The following is a 20,009-nucleotide window of genomic DNA, read 5'->3' as shown; positions in this document are numbered from 1 at the left end:
GGACTGGGGGGGGGGGGGGGGGAAGATGAGAAGTTAGAGTAAGAAGGTGGGGGGGAGGAAGAAGCACAAATTGGTAGGGGATAGGTGAAAGCTGGAGAGGGGGAGGCGCGAAGTAAAGAGCTGGGAAGTTGGTGAAAGAGACAAAGACCATGGAAGGAAGGGGGAGGAGCACCAGAGGGAGGTGATAGGCAGGTAAGGAGATAAGATGAGAGAGGGAAACGGAGATGGGGAAGAACAATAACTGTAAGTTTGAGAAATCAATGTTTATGCCATCAGGTTGGAGGCTACCTATACGGAATATAAGGTGTTGCACCTCCAACCTTAATGTGGCCTTGTCACAGCAATAGAGGAGGCCATGGGCTGACATGACGGATGGTATGTTAGCCTTTATTGATACAGGACTGAGTACAGAAGACAAGAGATCCAAGTTACCTGAGGCCTGGTGATGCCGCACCTGTAGTACTGTGTACAGTCAGGGTCAGGAAATCAGAAGCAGGCATTTTACAGGGTGACTGCAGGACAGATCTCAGGTTGGTCCCTAGGACCACTAATCCATCACGAGGAAAGCAAAACGTACAAACCGCTGGAGGTCCACACCGTGGGGAAGAGGAAATTGTCAATGTTTCTGGCCTATGCCCTGTGCAAGGACTGATGAAAGGGAAGATAGGCGGTGCGACGAGGAGAGGGGCAAGGCAAAGGTGGGTCAAGGAAGGGTGAAGGAAGATGGGCAGATGGAGCCAGGTGGGGGAGAGGGAGTGGTAGAGTTGAGAGACAAATGGGTGGGTGACAGGTGTGACAAAGGGCAGGTGGAGGGAGGGCAGGGTGAATGTCGAGTTAGAGGCTGGAGGGTGACTAAGTGGAATATAAGGGCTACCAGTGCTGGAATCCGTAAAGGTAATACAGGGAACCAGTTAAGTGGGAGAGAAGGGGACGGTGGCACCAGATGGGGGAGGGTTCTGGTGGGTGGTGGGGCATAGAGAGTGCAAAAATCGGGTGATGGAGATACTGGGGGAAAAGAACAAAAATGTGAGAAGCAGAAAGAGGGGGGGATTACCTGAAACTGGAAAACTCAATGTCCTCACTGCTGCATTGTAGACCTCCCAGCAAATATGAAGTGTTGTTCTTCTAGTCTGTATTTTGCCTCACCATGGAAATGGAGAAGGCTGAGGACTTCAGGTTGGTTTGGGAACGGGAAGGTGAATTGAAATGACATTCAACTGGGAGATCGGTATGACAAAGCACGGGTGTTCAGCAAATATGGCTTGTCTTCTATTCTTCAGACTTTGTTCAGAAATGACAACACATTATTATGGGGGTCTAAAGGGTGCCGATGTTTTCCATAGCAAAATAAAAACAGAATAAGGATCACAACCTTAAAATGTGGGGCAAGCTATTTGGGATTGAACTTTAAAAAAAATCCCCTCTGAGAGTGGTGAGTCATTGGAATCTCCATCCCAATTTGTTGATAATATTCAAGACAGACATGGTTTTTTTTAAGGTATTACAGAAATCAAGAAATGTGAGGCGATGGCAGGAATATAGCATTGAGGGAGAAGATCAGACATGACCTTGTAGAATCGCGGAGTAGGTTTGAAGGGCTAAATGGTGGACACCAATTCCTATTTATTTTATGTTCTAAAACCTTTATTTCTTCAAATGATAAACATTCCTCCAACTGATTATTCAATTAGCATCCTCTGAAAAACAGACTTTGCACTATGTTACTTTAAATTGTAAATCTGACAGGGTGGAAAGCTTCAAATGTGAGACATAATATTAATTGTGAATTTTGGCCGTTTATCGACTTTCAGATTTGCTTATGAAAACATAAACGTAAACCAAGAACTGAAAGACAAAAATCAGGCAAGACTCCAAAACCTTGTTAATCTTAAACTATTTTCGTACAAACTTTCAACCACAGTATCCATTGGCCCAGGCTATGAAGGGAATCAGGTTTTGGACAACATCGAAGAAGAATGGGAATCCATCACACCGACCAGTTCTTCAACTTGGACCAGAAAGCCAATAGTTGTGGCCACTTTGCTGTCGAATTTCTGATCAATATCGAACGTAATAGTTTATAAACAGTGTTGCAATTGATAGGGTGTAGGCTGCAGTCTCATCTTAAAGTGGACAACATAGAATAATGTATTTAGGTGTTTCCAGGAAACCCACTCTGGTCTAGTCGGGAAATCTGATGTTCGGCCCTCACTGGTGCTGGTGCCAGGCTTTCCCACGGACTCACCAATCCTCCAGCATCTTGTTGGAGTCTTCAGGCAAGTTACCGAGCTGCAGCAGGTTGGGGAAGCTGAAGTTGGGCTGGTTGATCTTCTCCAGGAAGGAGGTGAGGAGACGTTTATTGAGGTGGTCGGTCTGCGTGAGCTCCGGCCCATCCTTGCCCTCCTCCTCTTGCCTCGGCTTCTGCTCTTCCTGCTGGACCTCTCTGTTGAGGCTGCTCTGCAGGGCCACGTTCTCCATCTCTTTGTGCCTTTTGCTATCATTGCTGCAGGGCGGCCTATTGGCGCCCTCTGGTACATCAACCTTGCTGATATCTTCCTCCATTTTTCTGTCCACTCGCCGATAGGGAAACCGAAACTGCTGTCAATAAAGTTTATTGAGATGGACACCATCTTAGTGCGGGGCAAAAGACTGTTGTTAATAAAGTTTATCCATACAGACGCTCTACTTATGCCTCAGTTGGCGGGGCGGAAGTGAAAGTATCTGAACGGAACCAGCAAATTGAACAAAAATTATATATTTTGGCCAAAACAAAAATCTGAAGAATGACACCAAGTCTTTCAATAACCTATAAACACATTTATTTTCCAGGAGAAATTATACGCGACTTAAAGATAGGAACATTGCCAACATGTTTTGCAGCTTGATAAATGTTAAAACAAGCAAAAATTGCGGATGTATGCAGCATTTCCGGCAGGAACGAATGTTAATATTTTCAGGATGAAAATTCTTTATCAGAACAAGAAAAGAGAGAAGAGGTTTTAAATTGGCGAGACAAAGGAAATATATTTGGTTGATCAAAAGAAGCCAATACTAGGCTTGAGGTAGATCAGCTAATTTTAGCCGGACCCGTTTCAACCTTTGACACTCTGTATCGAATATTACAATTTAGTATAACTCATTTTATCCTCTTTGCATCAGAACTAATAAAAAATTAACCATATGCAATATTAACTTAGTTCTACTTTTTTTCCTCCACAGACATTACCAGCATCCTCATACTGCTTTCTGCTGTAATAGGCCATTTGACCCATCAAATGTATGCTAGTGCCCAGAGAAAACCTAATCTTCATTTACTTCCAAGAAAGCTGTTTTCTCACACATGTCCATTAATATCCTCGATTCTCCTAACACCCACCTCCATAGGGCAATTTACATTAGCCAATTATCCAAACCGTCATTACATCGTTGGGATGTGAGAGGAAAGATGGAGAAGACAATACTGGAGGTCAGGAGTGCTGGAGCTGTGAGATGTTTCCCTGACTGCCATGAAACGGCGTCACACATCTATTAGTCCCACACTTCCTGCTGCATTTATCTTCCAGCCACGTATTCCATTTGCTTTGTCTCCTTCTAGGTCCAGAATCAGATTTCCCGATAGCCCATGGGCTACTTGATGAGGTAGCCTACGAACTTACTTTCAAGGGATCTACAACTCATATTCTCAGCAGCATTTATTATTTAGTATTATTGTTGTAATTTTTCCTAGCTGAAGCTGGTAAAACCTGAGGTACGGGCATAGCCAGGCATACTCTTTTGTCAGTTGCTAGGAGCTTACAGGCTATTCTGGTGGTACAAACAAGCTGGAGGAACTCAGTAGGTCGGGCAGCATCCGTTGAAACGAGCATTCAACGTTTTGGGCTGAGACCCTTCGTCAGGAATGAAGAGGGAGGGGGCAAGGGCCCTATAAAGAAGGTGGGGGGAGGGTGGGAAGGAGAAGGCTGGTAGGTGCCAGGAGAAAAAACAATCAGAGGAAAGATCAAGGGGTGGGGGAGGGGATAGGTAGGAAAGGTGCAGAAGGAATGTAAGGTGAAAGCATTGTGTAATAGAAGGAGGCAGAATCATGAGGGAGGTGATAGGCAGCTGGAGGAGGAGGCAGAGTGAAACTGGGATGGGGGAAGGGAGAGGGAGGGAATTACCAGGAGTTGGAGAATTCGATGTTCATACCACCAGGCTGGAGTCTACCCAGACGGTAGATGAGGTGTTGCTCCTCCAACCTGAGTTTGGCCTCATCATGGCAGTAGAGGAGGCCATGTATGGACATATCTGATACTATTCTGGTGGTGTTTAGTATTGTGGCTTTCTGAAAATTTACATAAATATTGCTGTGTAGCCCTAATTGTTTGAGGCTATTGTGTAGTGCCTCTGGGATGGCAGTTGTAATTATCACTATTGGGACACTGTACACTCTGTTCATGTTCCATAGTCTTTCAATTTCCACTTTTGATTCAGCGTATTTCTGGTGTTTTTCTCTTACTGATTTCTGTGTGCTACGTACGTTTGGAATGGCTGTATCTATTCAGTAAGTTGTTCTTGTTTGTTTATATTATATCGGGATGGTTATTATGGATTCTTCGATCTGTAATAATGGATTGGTCGAAATATAGAACACTGACTCTAAAACTGAATCACGGTTGTAGTTATAGTCAGGTCTGGTGTCCTTTAAGAGTTTGTATTTTAAAGCAAGATTTTGTTGAATCACAGTTGCCACTTGACAATAACGAGGTGGCCTACAGGGAAGAAGTCATCTCTCTGACACAGTGGTTTCAAGAAAACAACCTCGATGTCGCAAAAACAGAGGAGCTGGTTGTGGATTACAGGAGGAATGGAGACGGGCTAACCCCTATTGACATCAGTGGATCTGGGGCTGAGGTGAACAGCTTCAAATTCCTCGGCATCCACATCACCGAGGACCTCACGTGGTCTGTGCACACCGGCTGCGTGGTGAAAAAGGCACAACAGCACCTATTTCAACTCAGACAGTTGAGGAAGTTTGGTATGGGCCCCTAAATCCCAAGAACTTTCTACAGGGGCACATTTGAGAGCATCCTGACTGGCTGCATCACTGCCTGGTATGGGAACTGTACTTCCTTCAATCACAGGACTCTGCAGAGAGTGGTGCGGACAGCCCAGAATATCTGTAGTTGTGAACTTCCCATGATTCAGGGCATTTACAAAGACAGGTGTGAAAAAGGTGCCCGTAGGATCATTGGGGACCTGAGTCACACCAACCACAGTCTATTCCAGCTGCTACCATCTGGGAAACAGTACCACAGCATAAAAGCCAGGACCAACAGGCTCCGGGACAGCTTCTTCCACCAGGCCATCAGACTGATCAACTCACACTGATTTGAGTTTACTCTGTGTTACATTGACTGTTGTATTTATTATAAATTATCATAAATTACTATAAATTGCACATTGCACATTTAGACAGAGACAGAACATTAAGATTTTTACTCCTCATGTATGTGAAGGATATAAGAAATAAAATCAATTCAATTCAATTCAATTGATTATGCCTGTGTCAGTAATCAGCTTGAGTTAAACTGCTGCAGGATCCTGTTATGTGTTAGGTTGTTTCTGGTTTCTCTTGGCATTTTCTGCATTGTCTTCAATTTGTTGGTCTTTTATTACATATTTTGGTGATAATTTTGGTGTTAACCACCTGGCCCTGTATTACCACGAGGAACCCTTCTGTTTCTGGGCAGAGGTCTCCAACTCTGAGCCAGACAGTTCGAAGCTTCCTTGTCAACATCTAGCCTGCTCAGATCATCGAGATGTCTTCCGTGGAGGGTCGTGCTCTTCATTGGATGACTTTTTCTTCCATAATGATGATTTCTGCATTTTTCTGGCTTGTGCTTTCATTTAATTTCAGTGGTGTGTATTTCTTATCAGAATTGCGTACTCTCACGTGGAGTGCTGAACCCTGTTTTTGTTGATGAAAATATATTCTTAGATGTTTTATCCAACTGTTGTGTAATTGTTATTCCGCTTCCTCCTTCTGTCCTAGCTAGTGTTAATCTAAGTACTTTTTCTGAAATTTGTCATTTAAGTTCTTATTTTTCTTTGTAAATTTTTCAGATTGGTTTTAGACCAAGATACTATGACAAAAGAATACATTAATATGGGCATAGTGAAAGTGTTTATTGCCTTTGTTATATTTTTACTTTTGAGGTCTGTTTGGCAGATTTTCTTAAGCCTGGAAGTAAACTCTGTGGAAAGTTTTCCCCTTATCACACGTCTATTTTCTTTATGTCCCAGATACTTATGTTTCATATTTATCCATTGGTTGTATTGTATCCTGCTGCTCTGATTTATGTTATTTTTATTATTATTATTGTTTGTTTGTATCTGCACAACTTGTCTTCTTTTGCACGCTGGTTGCTTGTCCATCTTGTTTTGTGAAGGCCTCTGTATCTCCTCCCCAGTGACAGAAGTTAGAAGAGGGCAAGGCTGGTATCTGATGAAAAACGCTGCTTTCTTCAGGTGGCACACCGTGTAAATGTACTCACTGCTGGGGATAGACCAGGCTCTCTGTAGTCTTTTCCCTTCACACATTGCCTGTGCCAGCCCAGTATTTACATGAGCTGTGTGGTTATTAGATTAGTTTTAACTCAACGTTTTCGGAACAGCTTCGCCCCCCCCCCCCCACCCCCGCTATCAGATTTGTGAATGGTCCATGAACCTCTGAACACTACCTTAACTATTTTGCTCTGTTTATTTTCATTGGTGTTTCCATACCAGGCCATGATACAACCGGTTAGGGTGCTCTCCGCTGTGCGTCTATAAACGTTTGTCAAAGTTTCTGGTGACATGCTGAATCTATGCAAACTCCTAAGAAAGTAGAGCAGAAATATTCCCACACGGAGAATTCAAAGTTCAAAGTAAATTTAGTGACAAAGTACATACCTGTCACCGTATATAAACCCTGAGATTCATTTTCTTGTGGGCATACTCGATAAATCATTAATAGAATCAATGAAAGACTGCACTGACAGGGCGGACAGCCAGTGTGCAAAATACAACAAGCTATGAAAATATAAAAATATAAATAATAATAATAATAATAATAGTCCATAATAAATGTCTGGATATAACACAAAATAAAAAGCAAGAACAACTTATTCCAAACACACATAACTTACAGAAATCAGTAAGTGAAAAACACCAGAAATATGCTGAGTTAAAAGAGGAAATTGAAAGACTATGGAACATGATCTGGGTATACATTGTCCCACTAGTAATATCTACAACTCGTGTCATCCCAAAGAGACTGCATAATAGTATTAAACAATTAGGGCTACAGAGTAATATCTATGTAAATCTTCAGAAAGCCACAATAACTAAACAGCACTAGAATAGTCCAAAAGATCAGAAGACCATAAGACATAGGAGCAGAATTAGGCCATCTGGCCCATCCAGCCTGCCCCACCATTCAATCATGGCTGATCCTTTTTCCTTCTCGTCCTCAACCCCAGTTTCTGGCCTTCTCCCTGCAACCTTTGATGCCGTGTCCAATCAAGAACCTATCAATCTCTGCCTTAAGTACACCCAATGGCCTGGCCTCCACAGCTGCCTGTGGTAATAAATTCCACAAATTCACCACCCTTTGGCTAAAGAAATTTCTCTGCATCTCTGTTTTGAAAGGGTGCCCCTCTATCCTGAGGCTGTGCCCTCTTGTCCTAGACTCTCCCACCATGGGAAACATCCTTTCCACATCCATTCTGTCTAGGCTTTTCAACATTCAAAAGGTTTCTATGAGATCCCCCCTCATCCTTCTGAATTCCAGCGACTACAGACCCAGAGCCATCAAATTTTCCTCATATGATAACCCTTTCATTCCTGGAATGATCCCTGTGAACCTCCTCTGGACCCTCTCCAATGCTAGCCCATCTTTTCTAAGATGAAGGGCCCTGTTCACAATACTCAAGGTGAGGCCTCACCAGTGCCTTATAAAGCCTCAGCATCACATCTCTGCTCTTGTATTCTAGACCTCTTGAAATGAATGCTAACATGGCATTTGCCCTCCTCACCACTGACTCGATCTGCGAGTTAACCTTTAGGATGTTCTGCACAAGGACTCCTAGATCCCTTTGCATCTCAGATATTTGGATTTTTTCCCCGTTTAGAAAATAGTCCGCACAGTTATTTCTACTACCAAAGTGCATGACCGTGCATTTTCCAACATTGTATTTTATTCTCCTAATCTGTCTGTCCTTCTGCATCCTACCTATTTCCTCAACACTACCTGTCCCTCCACCAATCTTCGTATCTTCCGCAAACCTGACAACGAAGCCATCTATTCCATCATTTAAATCATTGATATACAGCATAAAGAGAAGTGGTCCCAACACTGACCCCTGTGGAACACCACTCCTCACTGGCAGCCAACCAGACAAGGATCCTTTCATTCCCACTCGCTGCCTCCTACCAATCAGCCAATGCTCTAACCGTGTCAATAGCTTTCCTGTAATATCATGGGCTCTTAACTTGGTAAGCAGCCTCATGTATGGCACTCTGTCAAAGGCCTTCTGAAAGTCCAAATATACAACATCCACTGCATCCCCTTTATCTATCCTAATTGTAATCTCCTCAGTTTTCTAGTTCCTAGCAATTGACAAATGAACATGCATGGCTATGCCCGTACCTCAGATTTTACCAGCCTGATCTGAGAAAAAATAAATAATAATAATAAATAATCAATGAATATAGAAAACCTTAGATGAGAGTCTTTAATAGTGAACCCATATGTTCTGAGAACATTTCAGTGATGGGGCAAGTGAAGTTGAGTAAATTTGCCCAGCTAGCTGAGTGTCTTTAACATAACACTTTCTCTTTTTATTTTAAATTTCCAGCAACCGTTGTTCTTTAATTTTCACAAACAGCTCGTTGTCACTTTGCCCCTTATAAATAAGGTCATCTTTACGGTCTGCCCTCCTCAACGTCGCACAGCGCCTTGTCGCTCTTCCCCTCACCAACATGTCCGCGAACCCATCTTCCCCTCACCAACATGTCCGCGAACCCATCTTCCCCTCACCAACATGTCCGTGAACCCAGTTTCCCCTCACCAACATGTCCGCGAATACATCTTCCCCTCACCAACATGTCCGCGAACCCATCTTCCCCTCACCAACATGTCCGCGAACCCATCTTCCCCTCACCAACATGTCCGTGAACCCAGCTTCCCCTCACCAACATGTTCGCGAACCCATCTTCCCCTCACCAACATGTCCGCGAACCCATCTTCCCCTCACTAACATGTCCGCGAACCCATCTTCCCCTCACTAACATGTCCGCGAACCAATTTTCCCCTCACCAACATGTCCGCGAACCCATCTTCCCCTCACTAACATGTCCGCGCCCCATCTTCCCCTCTTCAGCATGGCCGTCAAGATAACCAAAGCCTCAAAGCGGAGCTGGATTTTCACGTTTCCTCAGGACCCCACATTATGAGCCGTTTTGTTTCTTCAAAGCAATTAGTTGATTGGACGGATATCAAATAGGATATTTTACATGCTGAGAACATGTCTGGAAAAATAACTGTTTGAATGAGACGTGGCTTGTGCACTGGCAGTGGAAGAGACAGGTCCTTGTCGTCATCAGGAGGCGTCAGATAGAGGGATCTGTTGCGGGGCTGAATGTTGAGGCGTTTGGGTTGGTGAGTAATTTTTTGATGAAGCCTTAGAATAGATAGAAATTAACGTCGATGTTAACTGTGTTGGCTTCCAGTGTTGGTGGAGGAGAGGGGTGCGGGGACTGGTGAGTGAAATAGACCCTTCTAGGCATAGGCTGCCTTGGTCAGTTACAGTAAGGTAAAACTGATCCAGCTTGACAGGAATGGAGATGAAAATACAATTTAATTTCCTTTCTGAGCTCTCTTGGGTCCAAGTCTCTGTGCCAACCCTACGGCTGCATTTTTTTCTGGATTTATGTATTGGGATGATAGATGTGAATATAAAATGTAAGCTATAAACTTAGTGTGGATCTGAGTGTGGGGGGGTGGGGGCAGTGTGAGAGTTTGCTTGGAGAAAGGATGACAGTCCTAGAGGGGTGAATCAGTCTCAGATTTATTTTTGCTGTTGTATGTCGTGAAATTTATGGTACCAATACATAAAATTGCTACTTTAATGATAAATTGCCAAAATTTTTTAAAAAGGTAGCGCTAAAGAGGGATGGCAATGTCTAATTATTATCTATCCATCATTGCTGGATCGAAATCTTGTATCTCTGCACAATAACGTTATGTGATTATCTTCAGGCTGTTAGTGTGAACAATGCCACTTGATATCATGATCAATTATGCCTTCTTTCACGTAGTTGACTGATGGTGGACTGATTCAGTAGTAATTAATTTGTTTGGATTTGTCCTGCTTTTTATGAATAGGGCATACCTAGGCAATTTTTGACATGGCTAGGCAGATGCGCATGTTATATCCAGTCCTTAATTTCATTGCAACTCATTTCAGCTCATTCCCTTTCATCTGCAACCATTCTCGATGAGGGGTCTTGACCTGAGATGTTGACTGTCCATTTCCGTCTCTAGTACTTTCTTTGTTGTATTCTGACTTTGGTCGGAAAAGTGGCTAGTTTTGGAGCATAAATGTCCACCACGTTGAGACATTGTCTGACCCCTTCCTGAATGGAAACATTTTTTGATTGCACATAGAGCGAATCAGTTAGGCTTTTTTATTGTTCAGGATCTTAGTAGGAAGCTGTGATAGGTAATCATTTGCTCTTTTGGCTGAACGTGACTGGGATGAGACGGAGCAGCTAAAGAAGTTAGATCTTTTTTGGAATTCAGAAGAAAGGGGTGATCTTACTGAAACATGTAGATCTTGAGGATGCATGATAGGATAGATGTCAAGATATTTCCGAATGAGGGGACCTAGAATGAGTGGACTTTGTTCCAAAATTGGGGTGGAGGATGAGATTTAAAAAATTTTTAAATATGATTTTAGCCTAGTAATTTCTAAGGTAGGGACATTTTTGGCACAATTTTGTGGGCAGAAGAGCCTGTATTGTGCTGTAGGTTTTCTATGTTTCTATGATTTTGTTGTACCAAATGGTAAACCTGGATTTTTCTGTTCAGGAGGGTTTTGGAGGACAGAGCATAAGGGACATTTAAAGAGATGTGAAATAAATTAATCAAAGGTCAAGGAACAGGGGGGGGGCAGCGCTAAAGGGAATGGGCACAGAACAAGAGAAGAAGAGAAGAAATGTGGGTCAGATCAATCGTAATCGTACTGAGTGGTGGGCAAGTGGCCCACTCCTCTTTTCTTGCATTCTAATGGCAGTAAAGCTTCAGCCTTGTATTTAGCAGTGACACGCTGAGTTCTATTATCATCGAGGGTGGGAATGTTTTTGGAGCCATGTACTCCCATTAATTGATTCATTCCTCACCCGTAACTAAGTGTGGCAACATTGCAGAGAACTGCCAAGGAATACAAGGTTTCTGGAAAATGTGATGGATGGGGCCAGCAATCTATCTCATAACCAATTAAAGTTGGGCATAGAAAAGGAAAGAGTGCATGAAGAGCAATTTGAGTTGTAGTGAAATGAAGAGAGGAAAATAAAAGACAAAGCAAAAGTTGAAAAAAATATCTTTGTAAACCTCCAGGTTTTATTTGCAGGGGTGAAAGTGCGTTATAACCATATAATAACCATATAACAATCACAGCACGGAAACAGGCCATTCCGGCCCTCCTAGTCCGTGCCGAACTCTTAATCTCACCTAGTCCCACCTACCCGCACTCAGCCCATAACCCTCCACTCCTTTCCTGTCCATATACCTATCCAATTTTACCTTAAATGACACAACTGAACTGGCCTCTACTACTTCTACAGGAAGCTCATTCCATACAGCTATCACTCTCTGAGTAAAGAAATACCCCCTCGTGTTTCCCTTAAACTTTTGCCCCCTAACTCTCAAATCATGTCCTCTCGTTTGAATCTCCCCTACTCTCAATGGAAACAGCCTATTCACGTCAACTCTATCTATCCCTCTCAACATTTTAAATACCTCGATCAAATCCCCCCTCAACCTTCTACGCTCCAATGAATAGAGACCTAACTTGTTCAACCTTTCTCTGTAACTTAAGTGCTGAAACCCAGGTAACATCCTAGTAAATCGTCTCTGCACTCTCTCTAATTTATTGATATCTTTCCTATAATTCGGTGACCAGAATTATTTCCTGTTATTTCCTGTTACTGGGCCCAGCCACAGTTAGTTAGATAAGTCATATGTAAGTGATAATTTACAGAGTGACACAACAGTCCAAAGCTTTGGGTTTAATGTGTATTTGTAACAAAGTACACAGAAGCTGAGCTTTTGTTTTCAAAATGCTGACGGTGGTGCATCCCCCGTCACCCAGGTGACTTTTGAACCCTCCGTCCCCGGGAGGAGCTCTGATCTCTCACTGATAATACCCTGTGTGATTGTGGCTGTGCTTGCAGTTCTCAACTCGGTTGATCACACCATCACCACCAGAGGCTGTCTGTGTGAGACCGGGTCGAGAAGCTCTCCCAGTGCCATTCTTGGGTTTCCCATTACAGGCAGAGAACCGCCAACAATTTATTCTCTTCTGTGTACCGCTCGTGGTAAAATTATCTTAAAGCACAACGCCAGCTTCCACATGTACACTGGCTAAACTCAGCTCTTACTGCACCCCCTCCCCACCTTTCGTCACCTCACTATCTCTTAAATTGTCAAACTCCTTGCCAGTAGTAGTGGCTGTGGAGAATTTCCTTTGTCCAAGTATTAGGCAGACTAAATCCAAGTGATTGTTCCCTTCACATATTTTGTTTCTGAGTTTTAAAACTTCAGTAACATGCTAATATTAAGACTACTTACTGTATTTCCAGTTCTCTAATATTGCCCATTTCTTAACTGTCTCAGCTCTTCTTCTGCTGAGAGTCTCGTACATAACTTTGTACACTTGGCTATCCCAATCCATTCTTTCTAGTGTAACACACACAAAATGCTGGAGGGATTCAGCGAGTCGGGCAGCATCTCTGGAGGGAAATAAACAGTCAATATTTTGCGACGAGAGCCTGCATCAGGACTGGAAAAGAAGGGGGCAGAACCCAGAGTAAGAAGATTGGGAAAGAGAAGGATTAAGGAGGAAGAAAGGAGAAATTACTGGAAGTTGGAGAAATCGATGTTCATATCATCAGGTTGTAGGCTACCCAGACAGGGTACAAGGTCCCTCCAGGCCGAGTGTGGCCTCATTATGGCAGTCAAGAAGGTCTGAAAAGCAATGGGAAGTCAAATTGAAATGGGTAGATGCAGCGAGATCCGGCCACTTTTGGCGGACAGAGCAAAGATTCTCAACCCAGTGGTCCCCCAGTTTGCACCAGAGGGGGCCACACCAGGAGCACTGGGTAGTAGGTGGCCCCGGCAGACTCTGAGGTGAAATGTCACCTCATTTGGAAGTGCTGTTCGGGGCTCTGAATGATGGTGAGGGAGGAGTTGTAGGGGCAGGTGTAGCACTTGTTATGCTTCTAGGGATACGTGCCAGGAGGGAGATCAAGGGGAGGGACGAGTGGACAGGGAGTCACATAGAGAGCGATCCCTATGGAAAGTGGCGGGGGGGGGGAGGGAAGTTGTGCTACGTGGTGCATTTGGATTGGAGATGACGGAAGTTATGGAGAATAACGTGTTGAATGTGGAAGCTCGTGGGGTGGTATGTAAGGACAGGGGGAACCTTATCCCTGTGATGATGGTAGGCAGATGTACGGGAAATGGAGGAGACATGGGTGAGGGCAGTGTCGATGGTGGTGGAAGGGGAGAACCTGGTCCTCGAAAACTAAACCTACCTTTCTAGTCTCTAGTTCTCCGCCCACAATGCTGCAGTCATCTGCCCATGACCTAACATGCACTGTGCAAGTTCAGTCATCTTGTTCCACTGTGAGTCATTTGAGTGTTTCAACCTCGAGGAATGTTCCAGTCATTCAGCAATAACGGATTCCCATATACACTTTGATATGTTTGTGCACCTATATAAAGCCCATGTTCCGATGATAAAAATAATTCTGAACAAACTTTGTTGAGGGGGAATTGGACAAAACCCAGAAAGAGAGAAGTTGCTGCCCTGAGGAAGGAGCTGATGCTGGGACTAGCTGGAGAGCTGTTTCAGAGAGTAAAGTCATGATGGATTGAGTGCCTCCTGTACTGCATGTTTCACTTTCTATTTCTGTCATGACTCAGACCGTTCAGTCTACGTGCTTTGCAGAGCATTGGAGTATGGATTTCCAGTTCCTGTGTTTTTGTACTCTGGGCCCTGCCCTATCTTGCCGTGTTTCATTCCAGGATGTGTCAATAGTACCAGCTTATCCAGCACAGCCTGACCTCAGCCAGACCCTGCTTAATGTTGGCGAGCTTTAGAATTGGAACTGCCTTCACACCACATTGCACCTTCCCAGTCTCTACCGGTTCCCTTCTGCTCTGACTGATGCAGCCTGAACCAGGCTCGTTTCTCACTTTAAGTTTAGGTTAATCAGTGAGCTAATTATATTTAAAATGATTACGGGATTCATAAGCACAGTAGGAGACCTATCACCTCATCATGTCAGTACTGACCAATAATAATAACTTGGGAAACAGGAGCAGGAATAGGCCTGACTGCTCCCCTCCTCCTGCTCAAACCTGCTGCACCGTTCACGGGCTTAATATCACTCATTCTTTCTTTCCCCACATCCTTTGATTCCATAGTTTTAACGTCTGCTGAACTATTTCTTTGTTATTCCTCTCTGCGCCTCGTTGCACATTGGGTGGCAAATTTGCTGATTCTTTAGCATGTTATCTGCTTTTTACGAGGCCAAGTTGCTTGCTCAACACTCAACTCAGCACGGGTGGAAAGTGAGCAAGGAACCGGCTGGATTCGAACCGGGGACCACTTGCCTCAAAGTTTGGTGCTGATGCCACTTCACCACTGGCTGGCTTATGAACTATCCCTTGAATATGCTAAAATGACCCTCTCTTCACAGCAAAAGATTCATAACTCTCAAAGGGAAGGAATTCTTCCTTATCTCCTTCTAAAATAACATCATTTCCTGAAACTGTCTTCTTATTTTAGATGCATCACAATGAAACAGTGTCGTCTTCAGAATCTTCTGTTTTAACAAGATCATCTCTTTTGCATGCTGTAGTGAATACAGGCCCAGTTTGTTCAACTTTTCTTCATTTGTCAATCCTTTCTTCCCAGGGTCCAACCTAATGTCCTTCCTCTGTACTGCCTCCAGAACCATACAAATGGTTTCACCAGCCCTGTGAAGTTGCATCAACACTTCTCTACTTTTGTAATCCTTATCCCTTTCAATGAAGGCAATGCCCTTTTATCCTTCTCAATTATTTCATCAGCTGGGTCCTAACATTTTGTGTTTTCTGTACCGGGAGTCCCAGATCCCTTTGTACTGATCCCTGTTGTAGATTTGGGTTGTTTAAGTAATAATTTGTTTCTTCATTCTTCCTTTGGATAGCAGATAACCTGATTCCCCCGCATTTTAATCTAGCTCACAGGTTATTGCTCATTCATTTAACCTATCTAAATACTTTTAAAGGCACTTTGTGTTCTTGTTGTAATGTTCTAACTCAGCCATCTTTGTAAAGTCAGCAAATTTGCCTAGGATTGTTCATCCAAGTTGATAATGTCCAGATCATAAACAGTAGATGCTCCAGCACTGATCCTCTAGCTCTCCACTACTGATTACCTATGGGGAAAATGACCCACTCATCTCAACTGTTCTCCGTTAATTAGCTCCTCTCCTATCCATGTCAACCTGTTGCCTCCAACACCATGCACTCTTATCTCTTGTAGCAACCTTTTTTTCTAAATACCTTCTGGAAGTCCAAATATTCTACATCGATTCATCTCCCCTTTGACCACCCGATTTGGCAGTTCCTCAAACAAATCTAGCAAGTTTTCCTTCATAAAATCATGTTGACTCTCTTTGATAATCTTGTTATTTTCCAAATGTACTACCAGTACCTCCTCCAGGAGGGAGGTTTTCCCCAATGACAACGTTAGGTAAACAAGTGTATAGTTTCCTACACACAGGAAAGTCTGCAGATGCTGTAATTCCAAAGCAACACACAATATACTGGAGGAACTCAGCAGGTCAGGCAGCATCTAGGGAAATGAATGGATAGTCGGCATTTCTGGCCAAGACAGAAGGGGAAGGAGGGTTAGCTAGAAGGCGATAGGTGAAGCCAGGTGGGTGGAAAAGTTAATGGGCTGGAAAAGAAGGAATCTGATATGAGAGGAGAGTGGACGATGGGAGAAAAGAAAGAAGAAGGGGCACTGAGAGAGGCAATAGGCAGATGAGGAGAAGAGGTAAAGGGCCAGAGTGGGAATAGAAGAAGGGGGAAGGAAGTTTTTACTGGAAGAAGTTGTTGGTGTTCTGATATCAGGTTGGAGTCCACCTAGATAGAATATGAAGTGTTGCTCCTCCACCCTGAGAGTGTGTCTCATCTTAGCAGAAGAGGAGGCCATGGACCAAGATGTTGGAACAGGAATGGAGATAGGAATTAAGATGATTGGCCACTGGGAAATTCCACTTTTGGCCCTAAAAGCATCTTCTATTCTGTCTAGGTTGCCTCCAGCCTGATGGCATGCACATCGATTTTTCCTGGTAATTTTACTTTCTTCCCCTTCCCCCTCCTATTCCCCACCCTGGCCTCCTACCTCTTCTCTTCTCAGGTTCAGGGCACTTGATGGCCTTAGTTTGCCAAGCAGGGTTTGTTTCTCGTGATAAGAGTTTATTTTAACTCTGAGAACACAAGGATGCCACCCTTAGAACAGAGATGAGGAAGGATTTCTTTAGCCAGTGGGTGGTGAGTCTGTGGAGTGCATTGCCACAAATGAGTGTGGAGATCAAGTCAGCTTCCTCGTTAGGAAGAACATCAAAGGTTATGGAGTGAAGGCAGGAGAATGAGGTTGAGAGGGATAATAAATCAGACGTGAATGAATGGCAGAGCGGACGATGGGCCAAATGGCCTAATTCTGCTCTTGTGTGTTATAATCTCATTGTTTATGGTCTTTAAGTTCTATCATTATTGGAATACCCAAGATAATTATTGAGAATGTCTTCTGTTTCTTGTTCCTATTATTAAGTCCCAAGTCTTTTCCTTAAAGGGACAAAAGTTTAAATCCTTGTTCTATCTTTATATCCCTGTAGAAGCTCTTGTTTAATTTTGAGTAACTTTTTGCTTTCATGCCCATACTTGAATATTTTAATCATCTTTTTAATGTGTAAAAGTTTCCTTTTTTTCTTGTCTGGCACTAACCAACATTATATAGTTTTTCTTTCAATTCAATGCAACCTTTAACTCAGTTAGCCATGTTTTCTTCTTCAGCAGAATGCACTTCTGCCGCTACTTACATAGTATCTCCTTAAACATTTGTCACTCCTGATCTATCATCTTATTCTTTATTATATTTTCCCATTCCCTTGTATCATTAGATGGAGACAGGACATGAAGCTGAAAAGGGTAGTTGGTCTTTAATTGAGTGCAATTAAGCTCTTGAACAGACTAGTACACTAAAGATGAACTCTTGATCTCTCAATCGGGGCTGTCATTACACCTTCTGTGTAACTGTAAACACTATATTCTGCATTTTTATTCCTTTTGTACAACCTCGATGTACTAATGCACTGGCTGGATTGCACGCAAATAAAATCTATTCGCTATATCTCGGTACATGTGACAGCATTAAGTCCACCATCAATTAGGAAGCATGTTTTCTACAAATGTGAGTTAGGTATGTAAGTCAAGGGATCTGTTGCACTCAGGCCTGACGGCTGAATGAGTTTCCCAGCCTCTAGATTTCTAAAAATGTGGAAAGGTAAACATCAGTTGTACTGTCTTTATGACATTGGTTTAGAACAGGGATCCCAACCTGGGGCTTACGGACTTCTTGCATTACGGTATTGGTCCATGGCATAAAAAAGGTTGAACCTCTGGTTTAGAGTGAGGGATGACTTGGATTTCTCACTTCAGATCTGTGTTTTCTCCCTTTTGAAGTGCTTGTGTGAATTTGTTTAAATAATCTCATACCGTGGGCATTGCTGGTGAGACTGGCAGAGAGGGTGGGTTTAGAGTGTGTTCTAGCTCAGATGAGTAACTGTAGTGTCTTTTGTAGGTGGGCAGTATTCCAGGTGCCACGCATCAGGTGCAGTGAGTGATTGGAATTGGTTTATTATTGTCAAATGTACAAGGATACAGAGAAAAGCTTATCTTGCACACTGTTTCTACAGATTAAATCATTACCCAGAATATGGTTAAACAATGCAGAGTGAATCACCGTCGGGTGGGGTGGGAGGGCACGGCTGCACAAGATCGAGGTAAGTTGCAGAAGCTTGCAAAGCTCTGTCAAGGGTATCCAAGGAGCAGCGCTTTAGGAAGGCAGCGTCCATCATTAAGCACCCCCTTCACCCAGGACATGTCCTTTCTCACTGTTACCATTGGGACAGGAGCCTGAAGGGACACACTCAATGATTCAGCAACAGCCTCTTCCCCCGCCCCCGCTACACAATTCCAAAATAAACATTGAACCCATGAGCTCTACCTCACCACTGTTTTATTTGTTTTTTTTGCACTACTGATTTAATTTAACTATTTAATAGACATATATTTACTATAATTCAGTTGTTTCTTTTTAAATTTCTATGTTCTATTTATCATGCATTGCTGCTGTAAATTTAACAAATTTCATGACATATGCTGGCGATATTAAAACTGATTCTGAAGTGTAAAAGCATTGCAGATGAACAATAAAGTACAATAATATAACAAGGTAGATTGTGAGGCCAGGAGTCCAAACCAGTGATCTGTTCACAAGTCTGCCAATAGTGGGTTAGAAGCTGTCCTTGAACCTGGTGCAATCAGATTAGGTTTTTGAAACTTCTGATCAGAGAGAAGGTTAAATCAGAAGTGCAAAGGAATTTCGGAGTCCTCGTGTAGGATTTCCCTAAAGGTTAACCTGCAGGTGGTGAGGAGGGCTAATGCAATGTTAGCATCCGTTTTGGGAGAACTAGAATATGAAAGCAAGAACTTAATGCCGAGGCTTTATAAGCATTGGTCAGACCACACTTGGAATATTTGAGCAGTTTTGAGTCCCTTATCTAAGAAAACACATGCTGGCCTAGATAGAGTAGATATGGAGAGGATGCTTCCTATAGCGGGGGAGTCTTAAGACCAGAGCACACAGCCTCAGAATGGAGGGACTGTCCATTTAGAACAGTGATTTGGAGGAATTTCTTTTGTCAGTGGAATTCATTGCCACAGACAGCTGTGGAAGCCAAGTCATTGGGTGTATTTAAAGTGGAGGTTGATGGGTTCTTGATTAGTCAGGGTGTTAAAGATTACGAGGAGAAGGCAGCAGAATGGGATTGAGAGGGATGATAAATCAGCCTTGATGGAATGGTCTGGCAGACTCGATGGGCCTAATTCTGGTCTTATGGGACGGGGAGAAGAGAGAATGTCCTGGTGGGTGGGATCTTTGATCATGCAGGAGGCTTTACTGTGGCAGTGGGAACTAGAGACAGAGTCAGTCGAGGGGAGGTGGTTCCTGTGATGTGCTGAGCCAGGTCCACAGCTCTGCAGTTTCTTGCAGAGTAGTTACCATACCAGGCCATTATGCATCCAGACAGAATGCATTCTTTGGTGCTTGGATAAAAATTGGTAAGAGTCGATGGGGACATGCCATCTTTAGCTTCCTGAGTAAGTAGAAGCATTGGTAAGCTTTTTTTGGTAGTGATGTCAACGTGATTAGACCAGGACAGCCTATTGGTGAACCTGAAGCTCTCAGCCTTTCAACCTCAACACCGTTAATGTAGACAGGAGCATGTGCACCTCCTCCCCCTTCTAAAATCAATGACCAGCTCCTTTGTTGATATTGTGTCACGACACCATATCACTAAACTCTCTTCCTGTACTCTGACGCATCCTTATTTCCCACTACAGTGCTATCATCTGCAAGCTTGTAGAT

The 20,009-nt window shown here is 43.3% G+C and overlaps 1 protein-coding gene across 1 annotated transcript in view; it reads left to right on the top strand.

The window, feature by feature from the left end:
- Window positions 1–9,547: 9,547 nt before the first annotated feature.
- ccdc124 (coiled-coil domain containing 124) overlaps window positions 9,548–20,009 on the top strand; it is a 29,317-nt gene continuing 18,855 nt past the window's right edge. Inside the window, exon 1 of the mRNA XM_073068527.1 lies at window positions 9,548–9,679. The gene's annotated coding sequence lies outside the window, so the exon portion shown is untranslated. The remainder of the gene's footprint in view (window positions 9,680–20,009) is intronic.

This window comes from Hemitrygon akajei, chromosome 16 (genome assembly GCF_048418815.1).
Source record: "Hemitrygon akajei chromosome 16, sHemAka1.3, whole genome shotgun sequence".
NCBI classification, from domain to species: domain Eukaryota; kingdom Metazoa; phylum Chordata; class Chondrichthyes; order Myliobatiformes; family Dasyatidae; genus Hemitrygon; species Hemitrygon akajei.
The sequence above is the reverse complement of the archived record's forward strand: the minus strand, read 5'-3'. Positions and strand labels throughout refer to the sequence as shown.